Consider the following 11,411-nt stretch of genomic DNA (forward strand, 5'->3'; position numbering starts at 1 on the left):
TTGAATACCTGACCAAATTCTAATGTGGTCTGCAATTTAGCCAATAGCCTCATATCCTCATTCACTTCCTCAGTTTGCTACTTGTACTATGCTTATATAACGTGAACACAGAGGAAGCTGGGTGAGGAACATAGAAAACTCTCTGCACAATGTTTATAAATATTTGTAAACAAAATTATTTTTCTATAAAAGTTTAAAATGCAAAATATAATTTTTTAAATTTATTTCTTAATTTTACAAGATCGACAGATAAAATTGTATGTGTTTATCTTGTACAACCTATATTTTGAAGTATATACACATTGTGGAATAGTTAAATCTAGTTATCATGTACATTACTTCACACATTTACCATTTTTTTGGTGAGAGTATTTAACATCGACTCTGCGTTTTTAAAGAATACATTATACATGGTGGCTGTAGCTAAACTATAACATTTAAAATTTTAAATTACATGTTAAAATATTTTAAAGAGCAATATCAGGAGTATTAATTATTCCTGTATGCCTCTCCCACCTTGTGAAACACACATACGTGCATACATACACATGGCACTGAAAGGAAGAAAAAGCAAATTTTTAAACATTTGACATTAATTGCTATGGACTGAATTGTGCTTCCTCAAAATTCCTATGTTGAAGCCCTACCTCCTGTTGGGACTGTATTTGGAGACTGGACCTTTAAGAGGTCATTGTGGCCGCGCCCTTACGACGCCATCTGACTGTAATTGCCTGCTAAGAGAGGCAGCATATCTTTTCCACCCGCGCCTCACATGCGAACACAGCTAAAGGCAGCCATCTGCCAACTGTGAAGAGAGCCCTCACCGGGACCAGACCGTGCTGGCACCTTGATCTTGGATTCCAGTCTCCAGAACTGTGAGAAGATAAATTTCTGTTGTTTAAGTTACCCAGTGTGTGGCCTTTTGTGATGGCAGCCTAAGCAGACCGATAACTCAATGTATCAGTTTTCTATGGCTGCCATCACAAATTACCACAAATTTAGGGACTTAAAACACCACACATTTATTATATGACATTCCTGCAGGCCTTACGGGGTTAACATCCAGGGTCAGTAGGGCCGTATGTCTTTCTAGAGGCTCAGGCAAACAACTCACTTCCCCACCTTTCCCACCTTCTAGAAGCACTCTGCATTCCTTGGCTCCTGGTCCCCTCCCTCCACCTTCAAAGCCAGCAACAACCAGTCTCTCCTGCCCTGCCGCATCCTCATGCGTCTCTGTGACCACAGAGGGAAAGGTTCTGCCCTTGTACACACTCACGTACCTAGATGGTCTCGCCCTGATAATCTAGGATGATTTTCCAATTTCAAGGGCCATGCTTGTGATGGTTAATATTCAGTGTCAACTTGATTGGGTTGAAGGATGCAAATATTGTTCCTGGGTGTGTCAGGGAGGGTGTTGCCAAAGGATATTAACATTTGAGTCAGTAGACTGGGAGAGGCTGGCCCACCCTCAGTCTGGGTGGGCACAATCTAATCAGCTAACAGCACGGGTAGAATGAAGCAGATAGAACATGGAAGGGCTAGACTGGCTGAGTCTTCCGGCCTCCATCTTGTTCCTGTGCTGGATGCTTCCTGCCCTCGAACATCAGACTCCAAATTCTTCAGCTTTTGGACTCTTGGACTTATACCAGAGGTTTGCCAGGGGCTCTCAGGTCTTCGGCCACAGACTGAAGGCTACACTATTGGCTTCCCTACTTTTGAGGTTTTGGGTCTCTGACTGGCTTCCTGACTCCTCAGCTTGCAGACAGCCTATTGTGGGACTTCACCTTGTGATCAGGAGTCAATTTTCCTAAGAACTCCCCTTCATATATTCATCTTTCCTATTAGTTCTGTCGGTTTAGAAAGCCCTGACTAATACAATACCCTTAATTCTATCTGCAAAGGCCCTCTCACTGTGCATCGTGGGTAGCGTGCATGTTCCAGGAGTTAGGGTGTGGCCGTCTTTGGGACCACTATCTGACTACCACTATTAATCTCCATTGACACAGAAAGCTTTCAGGATTCAAACGCACACAACTATCAGACACATACAAAACCACTTAGATCAAATAAAGGTGATTGGGAACTAACCTGTAACTTCTCCAGGACATAAGCAAACAACAGTGCAGCTGGAAATGCCTGAAAGATATACTCTAGCCTTGAAAGAAAGAACAGAAAACAGAAAAGTGGGTGTTTGTTCACATGTAACACGGGTAAGCTTTGAGCTGCTGATGACATGAGAGGAGAACAGAAATGACACAATACGTGTCTTTTTCCTTTGGAGCAAGCTCCTTGGACATAGAAGGCCTTTGCTTTGAAGCTGTGTTTAAGAGATAACCATGAAAATAAAAATATACACTCACTTAGAAAACCAGAAGTTGAAACTAGCTTCCACGCCATAAAGGAAAAGCAAACACGTAGAGACAACACAAATAGACAAAAACCTTTTCCAGAAATAAAGCAACTGGAAAATATAAGGGAAGGAAAAGTACATTCACAAGAATAACTCTAATCATGAAATGACTAAGAATTCACTTAGTAAATAATAAAGGAAATTATAAAAATTACAGTATTCTCTCTAGGGCCACAGAGAAGCTCTCCCTGCACACAGAGACCTACGTTGTCCTCGGCTGAGAGTGTTCTGTTTGGAGCCGTGGAGAGAAAAGGCGGAGACACAGTGAAGTATAGAATGGGCAGAGGAAGCTTTTGAAGGGAAAATATTTGAAGCTTCATCCCTTGGATTCCTTGATCAAAAGGCCTATTTAATGTTTTTAATAATATTAGTCTCCAGTTACTCCATGTCAAGTGGTTTGGGCAGAGCTTGCATAATTGGTTCCTTAAGCATCACCTGATCTAAAGTAGCCCACACCTTCACGTTTATGAAGTCTTCATGTATGAATTCCATAAGAATTTAACCCTCCAGAAACAGGAACCATTTCTGAAAACCTTCCTGATGCCTATGTTGATTTACTGATATTTAAACCCAAGTATTCTAAATTATTTGCCATGGAACAACTAGAAATTCATAGAAATTATTTTCCATTTTATAGGAACTTCTGCCCTACGGTTAGCTCCATTTTTAATCAGCCCAAGTACCGTAGAATTATAGGAAATGATGAGTGACTGACTTGGTTTGTCTTTTAAAAAAATTTTTTTTAATGTTCCTCATATGAACTTCATTTTCATCAAATCTCAGTTTCATCAATTCTAAGTACAGTTGTTGTATATTTTAGGTTTCTCCTTCTTAGGTAAATATGACAAACAATCATTGATCATTTTAAATGACAAATCTTTTGTTTAGAGGTTTGCGACTTCATATTTAGAAATTAAACATGTTCGGCAATTTATAATGAAAAACGTTAATTGTAGATATTAACAGTATCTGAAGAATATGTTTAACAACAAAAATATGCAAACAATTTTTAATCTTTTTGCAATTTGGAATTTTTCCATATCTGCTTTCTCATCTACTGTTTTTAAATATGAATAAATTTAATTAGTTGTGAAGTATCAACTCCCTTAGTATTTAAATTTCTCTCTAGCTGTGTAAATACAATCAAGTGGTCAAATTGTGGCATTCTTTTTCAGATATTTTTTATTATGTTAATGATTTATTAAACCTGTTCAACTTTTCATCTAGTCTGGAGAGAACCCCACAGGCACAGATCATAAAGGAGTGTCAATCATCAAAGCTTTTGCAGCACTGGGAAATAAAGGGAAGTTAGAAGTGAGAACAAATGTCAGTTCCTGGAAAAAGTCAGGAGGTGGGCCCTGGTGGCAGGAGTCATTCTCAGCTGAGTGCCCCAGGCCTGCTCATCGGGCCTTCCATTTCCCTGGCAGAACAGAAGGTCTTCAGACCCTTCACAGCCTCCACCGAATATGTGAAATGTGAATGAAATAAAATCAAAACTGTCCTCCAGTATGGAATCCCACATGACTGAACTCGCCCTGTGATTCTCGGCTTCCTAAGAGTTTTGTCGATGAGCCTTGTTCTTTTCTGTACAGTAGAGGAGTATGTTAAAGCTGTTCATGTAGGTCACATCTCTAGACTGTTTCCACTCCAGGAGAGTAGCAAGGCAGTTCACCAGGGCTGAGAGCCTGAGTCCAGGAAGACATGAGCTCAGAGTCCAGGTGTGCTTTCAGGCTCTGGGAAGCAACACTAAAAGGGGAAGCCATCCTTGCTGAGGAAGGGGCGCATTCGCCCATACAGCCCTTACAGGGTTCTTCCTTCCTCACTGGGGCCGGATGACCAGCGTGATCGAGGCCAGCAGGCCTTTCTCCTGGGCATAGGAGGTGGACCCCAGGACACCCTCCGCTCCACTGGCTCTTTTCTTTCTTTGCTTGCTTTTCTTCTTTCTTTTCTTTCTTTCTTTTTTCCTTTTTTTTTTCTCTTTCCTTCCCTTCTCTTCCCTTTTTTTTTTTAATTTTACTTTAGGTGCATACAATATCTGGCATTTCTCCCCATGTGATCCTTCCCCACACTCCCCAACCTCCCCATCCCCCACTGTCTCTCCCCTACCCCCCAACTGCCCCCAGTGTGTGATGCTCCCCTCCCTGAGTCCACGTGTTCTCATTGTTCAACACCCATCTATGAGTGAGAACATGCGGTGTTTGATTTTCTGTTCTTGTGTCAGTTTGCTGAGAATGACGGTTTCCAGATTCATCTATGTCCCTACAAAGGACACAAACTCAACGATGTTTATGGCTGCATAGTATTCCATGGTGTATATGTACGACATTTTCTTTGTCCAGTCTATCATTGATGGGCATTTCGGTTGGTTCCAGGTCTTTGCTATTGTACACAGGGCTGCACTGAACATACATGTGCATGTGTCTTTATAGTAGAACGATTTATAGTTCTTTGGGTATTTTTCTTTTCTCTTTTCTTTTCTTTTTTCTTTTCTTTCTGAGAAACATTGTGCTTAATAGTAAAACTTTGTACCCCCAGCACCAGGAATGGCGTGGAATCACAGCAGCAAGCAGGTGACCTCCACAGAGCCTCACATGGCAAAGAAGATGAGGAAGGTGACCATTAAACAGAAGAGCCCCGTGGCCTCAGACAGGGCAAAGCCCAGAATGGCACAGGAGAAGAGCTGCTGGTTGAGAGACGGGTTCCTGTCACAGCCAGTGATCAAGCTGCCAAACACCTTTTGAATGCCAGCCCCTGAACTGGCCACACCAACTGTGGCTGCTCCAGCACCATCTGGCCACCTGGAGTGGGGAGCTGCTGCAGAAACGCTGTTGAGATGAATTTTCTGGGCTAGTCAAGAAGGAGGCAGCCACAGGTCTGATGAGACCCTTGTACAACAGCGAGCCAGAGCTGGAGAAATGAGTGCTGCCTGGGGCCTGCATCCGTTCAGTCTCCCAGCTTCGGCCCTGGGTGTCAGCGCTCCGGCCCTTCACTTCTGTTTACTTTATTGGGACTTCTTGGAGCATGGAGGAAGATGGACATGAAGCTTCAGAACAATTCAGTTGAAATACTGGTTCTGAGAGTCTTATTTCAAACAGTTTTTTGGGGGGATGGAGAGGTGGGTGTCTAGTCAAGCCACAGGGGCTTAAATTCAGATGTGAAAAAAAGAATTACTCTTTCTCAAAGAAAAATCACAGCCACATGTCCAGACAGGTGGGTCCATTGGCTTAGAGCACGGACCCAGCAGCGGTCAAGAAGGTAGAACAGCTACAGCACCCAGGTCATAATCCACATCAGAAAGGAAAACAAACTGCCTGGTCTGAAGCCGGCAGTGAGAGCAAGTGTCTCAGGACCCTGGATTGCTACTGATCACTCGACTCAACAGACATCAGCACAAATCGTATGTAAGAAATCATGAGCGCTGTTAGAAGCAAATGACTCCTTAGAGGAACAGGGGAAGGATATGCCATTAAGAAGGAATGGGTCTGTCGGGGGGAACAAGGGGAGGGACAGCAGGGGGTGGGGAGTTGGGGAGGGATAACATGGGAAGAAATGTCAGATACAGGTGAAGGGGAGGAAGGCAGCAAACCACATTGCCATGTGTGTACCTATGCAACAATCTTGCATGTTCTTCACATGTACCCCAAAACCTAAAACACAACAAAATATATATTAAAAGAAAAAAAAAAAAAAAAGGAAGAAGGAATGGATGGGCCAGGCAAGGTGGGGTGGGTCACATCTGTAATCCTAGCACCTTGGGAGGCCGAGGAGGGAGGGTTGCTTGAGGCCAGGAATTTGAGACCATCCTAGGCAATATAGTGAGAACCCACCTCTAAAAAAGAAAAAAAAATTTTTTTCAGTTGGTCTGATGTGGTTGTGTCTGTAGTCCTAGCTACTCGGGAGGCTGAGGCATGAGGGTCACTTGAGTTCAGAAGTTCAAGGCTACAGTGAGCCATGATTGCACCACTGCACTCCAGCCTGGGTGACAGAGTGAGACTCTGTCTTTAAGGAAAAAAGAGTGAGGCTCTGTCTTTAAGGGAAGGGGGGAAGAAAGTAGTAACAAATGTACCCACAAATATGCAAATCTAAATATACCCACAAATATGCAAATCTAAATAAATATATAGGCACATTACATAATAGAGCTTATTCTCTTGAATGCCCAAACTTGCAGCCTGTTTTGGTTCTCAGCGAAGGGGAGAGTGCGAGAAAGAGGAAGGTGAAGCCTGCAGAGGGTCACCCTGTGAGTCCCTCTTCCTGCACCCTGATCTTTCCGGCCGGCACCTGGCTCCTTGTCCTCACCTTTCCTCACGTCCCCCTCGAAAAGACGTCACTCATGAGCACCTACATCATCAGAGGACGTTTCCACACGCAATCAAGAGTTGCACAAGTAACATCAGAGTTTTTACTGGAATGTATTTTTAAAAATCTAAATGATTCTCTTCTTTTCTTAACACCTTTGGTGTCGGGTTTATTGCTTGTTGGTTTTTTTTTTTTTTTTTTTTTTTTTTTTTTTTTTTTTTTTTTTTTCTTTTTTTTCTTTTTTCTGAAATTAAAGAAAAAAATATTTCCCTGACCTTATGCTCAGGCAGAGTCAAACAAACTACCTTGAAAACATTTTGGGAAGTTAATTACAGAAAAAAAAACTATTTTTTCTTTCACTGTTATGCAGCTATGGGTGCAAAACTAGACCATAGGGAAACAGCCTGCTTTACACCAAGGCATGGAACTGTAGTGGGAGGAAGAGAAGGCAGGGAAGTGAGGAGATGGATGGAGAAGCCGATGCCCTGAGACTCCATCTACCTTGCAGGCTGCTCCTCCTGGACACTTTCCTTAAGGCATCACTCCATTTCCACACCAGCTCTTCCACCCTAAACCCAGAACCTGATTCCATGGGTCGTGGCCCCAGAGCCAGCCCTTCTGACCCGCTCCACTTCCCCATCTGTCCGACTATCCTCTTAATGACCTTTTCATTGAACTACAGGGGGCTTCAGCCCATAGTAAAATGAAATTACAAGTATTAAACCTTGATCTCTCTTGAATATAATTAATTGCAAACACTTGTGCCCTTAATCCTTAGTACCCAAATAATGCAATTTTTTAAAATCCTCTTATTGATACCCTTTTAATTATTACTCCCAGGAGAGAAAAAAAAAAATCAGCCACGACCCAGCCACCTCTCACCTTGTCTCTTTATTTTTCCTTTTGTTCAACAAGAATCTCGTGGCATTTATGTCACGTTATCCCATTCTGCATGCTCACTGCGAGGTGGGATTCCCGGCTGTATGTGACACAATGTGTCATTGTCAAAGGGCTACCTACATCAGCCTACTCGGGAAGAAAGAGCTTTTACCACACACAAAAAATAAATCTGTTCAGATTACCCACTTTCATCATTTGGTTAAGTATAGCGCAATGAGCAACAATACATTTTTTTATTCTCACTAGGGACAGAATGATGTTTAATTAGGCATTTAAAAGTGACTGTTAACTTATACAGGCCTCACCACAAATGGTTTTTCAACCAGCTCAGTGATCTGAAACACCAATTAGTTTCAATTCACACTTATTATCTGTCCCTCATTAAACCATTTAGCTCAGAATCTAAGTTCCTTTCTATTCAAGAGTGTTGATGTTTTACTTTGAGTAGGAGAAATATTTTTTTTTTTTGCCCTTCTAAAAAGGCATTTTGTATACATCCTCCCATACATCTTCCCATACATCTTCTTTTTTAATTAAACAAGCATGCAGAGCTTCTTTTCCTGAAAATGCTTTGTGGATACTGTTGTTCTTAAGTCCGATCTGTCCCATCAGGGGCTTTGTGGATGGCTCTGGTGATTTCTTTTTCAATGCTATTGGTCCTGTGAGCATTTGCAGCTCTGCCTGTCAAAACCCCGCTCCAATGCTGCCACCTTGATCTCTGGGTAAAGGCCTAGACTCTCTGGGTATCTTTCCCTCAAATGGAGTCACAGCTCCGCAGCTAGACCTCCCGCAAGGGCTCCATAGTGGATTTTTTTTTTTCCCTTAAAGTCTAGCTGTAGGACACCAAAAAGTATGCAGAAAGAGCATACAAGGACTATTGTCAAGGACTATTGGTCAAGGTACTGCAGAGAAACAGAATCCATAGGTGAGAGAGAAAGAGAGAGAGAGAGACTTCAGGGAATTGGCTCACATGGTTGCGGAAGTGACAAGTCCAAAATCTGCTGGCTGGAAATTCAGGGAAGAGTTAAAATGTTGCAACCCTGAGTCCAAATTTTGCAGGGAAGCAAGCTGGAAACTCAGGCAGGGCTTCTATGTTGAAGACTTGAGGATGATTTTTTTTCTTTTTCAAGAAACCTTAGTCTTTTCTCTTAAATTCATTGACTAATTGGATGAGGCCTATTCAAATCACAGAGGGTCATCTGCTTTAAGTCTACTGATTCAAATCTTAATCACATCTAAAACATCTATCCACAGCAATGTTGGGATTTATATTTGACCGAACAAAACTGGGCTTTCTGCCCTAGCCAAACTGACACGTACAATTACCCATCGTAGGTGGAGGACGTAGTCTGGGATTTAAACAGCAGCTCTGCCACACACTTCCTCCAGCAGCTTCCTTGGCCTCGGTCTCCTTATCTGTAACATGGTTTCCCAAATTGAATAAATGAGAAGAAATATGCCTTTGGGGTATTCCAGGGATGAGGAGCATTTGGTTAATAAAGTTGGATTTCCTCTTACTGACACGTCACCAATAAAGCACAAAAAAGATAGAAGCCCTTCTTTGAGCCAATCACATTTAAATTCAGGTAAGTTTCCAATCAGTCATATTTTGTTGTACTCAAACAAATCCTATCTGGCAATGGGGTTCAGGTAAATTCCTGTTGATTTGGGGAATGCTTTGGTCTTGAGAGTCAATTTGGGAATGACATGGTAAATTCATTAAGTTAGACCATTCAAAGTCAAGCAAGATTATGTTGGACTAGAAAGCTACTTTATTAATGTACAGTGAAAGTATGGCTCCATGGTGCAGAGAAAACTGTAGTAGAAGTTATGTTCCCTACATGCGGAGTGCTGAATCAGTCACTTGCCCTCTCTTGACCTCAATTTCCTTTCCAGAAGATAGGAAATTTGGGCATAATGACTTTAATGTACCTTCCAATTTCAAATGGGAATCTATTAGGAGTCATGTTTTCTTCCTGAATCGTTTATATTCATTTAGAAGTATTTGATATTAGTTAAGTCAAATGTTTTAAGCTTTTAAGCCTATTAAGGCATAAAGGTAATCTGAAACTTCTAGACTACAAAATTCTATTTTACTGGGCTCTAGGTCACATAGCATGATAACTATCTGTGTTAGCGACTGCAATGAAATCAGTCAAAAGTTGTATTTTTACATCATCCATTCAAACTTTTTACTCTCAAAAGGTCTTATGACTAAATCTACCTTTAGCCAATTTTGTACCAACTATTCTTCTTTGACAGTGTCTAGGATGATATTTTATTAGGCTGTTCTTTCTACCATTTAATATTCCTCAGTGGAATACGCTACTTTGTAGGATTAATGGTCCATGTTATTACATATTTTTGATCAGTTTAGATCCATCTCACTATTTTTTACTGCTTGGTCTTTGCTTCCAAACTATAAGTTTCATTAGAGGATAACAGTTAAAAATGATACTATTTTTAGAAAAAAAAATCAATAGTGATACATACCTTATTAAGTGACCAACAAATATTTGTTAAGTGGATAAATAAGGAAATTAATAAAAATGCATGAGGCAATCCTCCAAGAACTTCAAAGTGCCTTGTATAGGACGTTATACATATAAGGTATATTTAAAAAATAGATTTAAAAGATTAGAGAAAATAAATGCAAGAAAAGACAGAACAAAAATATATCCAAATATGGTTGACTACCCAGCCACATACTCAGCCTGACTTCCATATTTCTTTCACCCTATCCAATGTTCACTCAACAAATATGGCTTAAGTATTTACTGTACGTCTGGCACTCTGTTGGCCACTGAAAATAGGGCAATGAGCAGAACAGGAAGGATCCCCATCTCATGGAATTTATACCTTCTCGTCTCTCTTCTCAAAACCATATAATAGGGGCAGAAGATACAGATAATACCCTTATTAAAACCCAAAAAATTCAAGAAGTTGGTCGTCATTATTGTTGTTATTGTTTAAGTAGTGTTGTTTCTTTGGTATTCAATAAACTGCTCAATGTACACTTCAGTTACCAGGTTGCCATGTTTGCCTTTGAAATAAAGAGCCTAAACCACATAGACCCTGACTGCTTCACCCAGGTGAGAGACACTTGGGCACCCGTCAACTGATGCACAGCCATCCCTGATTGACAGCATGAGAGAGTCTTTCCGGGTGTCACTGTTAGCAATGACCTCACAGGACTCACCTTGGGCCTATGAATGACTCACAGGACAGGTGTACTTCTTGGCAGTCTCTGTGTCAGCTGTGGATCAATCTGTCTTCCGGGGCAGCTTCCTGCTGTCCTTCAGTTTTGTAGCCTTGTTGGATAAGACATCGCATCCATTGGATGCAGTGTGTAGTCAATCACTCACGAAGCCCTTCACTTGACATTGATTTTCTACCCGCCTTTCACTGTCATATATAATACCTTGGTACCAAAAAGCATGTTAACAGCAAAATAACCGATTCAAAGCCTTCATAAATACAGTGTCAAAAAGAGATGAAATTCAAACTATTCAATTGAAACAGGGATTGAGTGCATGAATAAAAGATTTAGTAGGAAATGCTGTTGGCATTATTGGCTAGAACCAGGCTTGCGAGTTTCCTGTAATTTAAAATTATGTGTACTACCTAGCAATCATTGATGGAACCCCTACTACTGGCACCTTGTGCTAGATCCTTGGAACACAAAGATGGATAGAGAGTCAGCCCCTATTCACTCTGGTCCTCAAACACCAGTCTGATTTGAGATTCACAAGTAAATCTTTGACTCTTCGGTATGCTAGAAAAATGTAGGCTTTGTGATTAT

At 41.2% G+C, this 11,411-nt stretch overlaps 1 pseudogene; it reads right to left on the bottom strand.

Annotated features, from left to right (window-relative positions):
* Positions 1-4,997: 4,997 nt before the first annotated feature.
* On the bottom strand, positions 4,998-7,349 carry LOC120365761 (ATP synthase F(0) complex subunit C1, mitochondrial pseudogene; annotated as a pseudogene).
* Positions 7,350-11,411: the final 4,062 nt, after the last annotated feature.

Source organism: Saimiri boliviensis, chromosome 16 (genome assembly GCF_048565385.1).
Source record: "Saimiri boliviensis isolate mSaiBol1 chromosome 16, mSaiBol1.pri, whole genome shotgun sequence".
Taxonomy (NCBI): Eukaryota; Metazoa; Chordata; class Mammalia; order Primates; family Cebidae; genus Saimiri; species Saimiri boliviensis.